Source organism: Amphimedon queenslandica, unplaced genomic scaffold (genome assembly GCF_000090795.2).
Source record: "Amphimedon queenslandica unplaced genomic scaffold, v1.1 AMPQUscaffold_11172, whole genome shotgun sequence".
Classification (NCBI taxonomy): Eukaryota; Metazoa; Porifera; class Demospongiae; order Haplosclerida; family Niphatidae; genus Amphimedon; species Amphimedon queenslandica.
In genome coordinates, this window is record NW_003548583.1 from 1 (window position 1) to 3,503 (window position 3,503).

General features: G+C 36.2%; 1 long non-coding RNA gene across 1 annotated transcript; it reads left to right on the forward strand.

Annotated features, from left to right (window-relative positions):
* Nucleotides 1-2,450: 2,450 nt before the first annotated feature.
* Nucleotides 2,451-2,902, forward strand: LOC109589568 (uncharacterized). The gene is made up of 2 exons (XR_002188783.1): nucleotides 2,451-2,643; nucleotides 2,701-2,902. It is a non-coding gene; the product is annotated as an uncharacterized LOC109589568 (long non-coding RNA).
* The last annotated feature ends 601 nt before the right edge of the window (nucleotides 2,903-3,503 follow it).

Here is a 3,503-nt window from a genome sequence, read left to right on the forward strand (position 1 = left end):
TGACGCAAATTCTACTCTACATTGTACTTTTAATGTTGTTATTTAAAAGTTATGGATCACCTTACAATGTAAAGTAGAATTTGCGTCACGAGAGTAGGATTTTCATTTCGTATTTTCGTCGGTCGTTCGGAATCCTACTCAATCTTGTTTTTTTTAATTTTTTATGTTCTTGTTTGTGTTAATTTTTTAATAATATTTGTATTTTTTCAGTTACAATTGTGATACTTTTTGATTTTACACAAACAATAAGTTTCTTTATTATTGTTGTCATTGTTATGATTTTACAGCATTTATGAGGGACAGCACTGATTGAATTGAATAGATATGGTGGAGCAATATCTACTAATCTGATGACAAGTGAAATAAATACTATAGTCTTGATGTGAATCATTGTTCAAGAAGCTCTATCTTCCCAGTAATCCTGTAGCTATTCCTGCAGGTTCTTCCTGTTGTCAAGTTCATATTAATATATTATCACTAGTATTATAAATATTAATTGTTTTGTGTTTTTGAAATAAAATAATTCATTACACACTTGATATATGCAAAATTAATACCTTCTCTTAGCTGGAAACCTCCACTAAGTATTGCAATTTGATTCCAAGCATAGCTAGCTACTTAAAAGATTACTTGCTGTTCCCACATGTCCAGCAATGAGTGGACGCGGATTAGTATACTGAGCAATTATCTCCGTATACTACTGGTTGACTTTATACAGGGCAGGAATGGACATTTCCATTTACTAGGCTATATCTTTCTTCAGAATAAGTCTCATCAATTTGCGCACTTCAGTAGCTGTTCTCCATAATTATACCTGTGTTCCTGCTAAATATGACAGCACTTGGAGTAACTTTGTGTGGAACATTGCAGATTAAAGATGAGGCAGTCAGTGCCGCCATTTTTGTCATCCTTTATGTATGTATGATAATTTTTTTACTTTTTGAATGGTTATATCTAAATTTCAAACAATTTTTGACAAATTGCGCACTTATTTTTGTGAAAGTACAACATTTTTACTGCCCAATCATGCAAAAAAGATAAAGAAATTCAAAACTTTGTTCGGTACTTTAGTCTTCTAAAGGTGAAATAATTTTAGTCGTCTCAGTGATAACCTCGGTGATAACGGGTGCAGCAACAAGAGTGAACAAGTGCTTTTCTCTTCTCACGGGAATAATAAAGTAAAACTAAGAGTGCTTAACAGCTATACAAGCAAATCATGTCTCTAGATCCTTTTAAAGTAATAACAAGAAGGCCTTTTGTTAGTGGATGAGTCTTCTTGCGCCACGCCTGCCACTTTAACAATAGAATATGAAAAAACTACCATAACCAATTGCATTAAGTAGCATTCAAGAAGCTCCAAGTATCTAGTGAAGTCCCATCCATGAACCAGAAAGACGTTAGCAGGCTTTGTAGTGAAGCTTCCTATCAATCCACCATTGCTGAGCTGCCGTTGCTATGGTAATTCCAATGAATATCATTAAATTAATGCGACCGGAAGTCCCATTGCAATAGCTGGACATGAGTTTTGAGATCTATCCATCCATAGATAATAGAGTAAATGAAAGGGATTGGAAACTTCCGTTCGCGGCAGGAAATGCTAGTTACCCATACCATGATAATTTCTCTATTTATAGGAATTTTTTCAATTTTACAATAAGATTTATTAAGAAAATTATCAAACATTATGGAATAGTACAACTTCATAATGGTTTTTCTCAAATTGTGTTTATGTAACATACATTAAAGTATGTGCGTGCCCTCAAGTGTACGTCAAGCTTTGCTTTCATATCACATTTAAATGTGCCAATCATTGAACTGTAAAGAAAAAGGTACAAAACGAAGGTCTTTGCAAAAACTTTGAATTGATTATAAGTCAGTCACCAAATCTGTCATCGGAGTCATTTATGTTGCGTGCCCTCCATAATAATGTATAGAATAGTTGGTAATAATTAATTCTGGTATTACTTCTTTTGTATTCTAAAAAAGGGTACAAAACCGCAATATTGAAGGTATCAGGTCACTAAATCAAACTTTACCCATAGTTATCAATATTATTTTACTTCAAAAATTAGACAGACTGTAAGGGAGGTATCTGTAATGCCTTTAATTATCATTGCAGAGGACGAACACAAGTCACTTTAGAGTTATGAATTGAAATAGGATGCCGAACAGTGAAGGAAAAGGCCAGGGAAGGGTAACTTGCCTATGTTGCTAGGCAACCTAATAATCTTAATGAAATAATCCGCCCACGCAACGGAAGCTTCCTATCCCTTTCATTTACTCTATTATCTATGATCCATCCATAGATATTAGAGTAAATGAAAGGGATTGGCAACGGGGCGTAGCAACAGGAAATGCGGGTTGGGTTACCACGTGACAACCATCAGTGTTTTGATTGATTTCCCATCTCCTCCATTGGTGAAGTTGCTCTGGCAGGATTTCGAAAGGAAATTTGTGCTGCTCCAGGATAGCGCTTGCTTTTGATATATAGCCTATTCCACATAGAATTTTTAGAGCTACCTGTAGCAAGGTTTTTATCTCCAAAAAGCCATTTTGCAACCAGTTAGAGGTACACAAAGTCGCCTGTTTTTGAAACACTTTATCTTTCGTAAAACACTCAAGCTTCATTGTATCAATATGCAAGTTAGCTCATTCCATAGGAGATTTCAAGCTCTTTAAAATGGTTATACTTATTCGTAGCTCAAGAACAAAATGAGTCTCTCAGAGGGGGAAAAGATGGTTTTTTTAGTTAAAGAGTGACGCGGCTACTAACGCATGCATTGATTTACTGAACAAAAAATATTAATAAAAAGCATAAACATTGGTTAATATTGTGTGTGAGTTTTGTTTCCATGAATTGTATTCTCTTGGAGTTATTCAAGAATAAAGCAAGAAAATCTCAGTTTTTTACTCCAAAATCGGTCAAAAAATCCCAACCCTCCTCTGTTTACTTAGCAACAATACAAATGAATGGAGGTTTGCCCACGCCCACGCTTCCGTTTCCAATCCCAGGCCTTTCATTTACTCTATTATCTATGATCCATCTGAGCATGCGCGACCACGCCCAAATTTTTGGAGCACATGCTTCTTTATTTAATTAACAAAATGGCGGCATGAGGTAAGCTGGTGCGATCCAACAGTCACAGTATCACTTTTTCCTTTCTTGGAGAATGATTCTGGGGAACAAGGACCTGCGCATACCCTGTTGGAGTAGAATGGTGTAAGAATTAGCCTTCTATCACCAGGCAAGATTGATATATCGACCGACAACTGGATTGACAGGACTTTCCTGATGATGATGATGATGATGAAGATGAAAAAAGGTGGCTGAACAAAACGGCCGGTTTGCAGATTTTTGATTTTTCTCCCAGAAAAGGTCTAGAGCCACGCTAGTGGTACCAATGGAGTCCTCTGGTCAAGATAAGGTCCTCTAAGAAGTCTGGTAAGCATAAGAGCTCGTTTTCCCGGTATAGCAAGGCTGCAAAAGTCGTGGCAGCCATTTG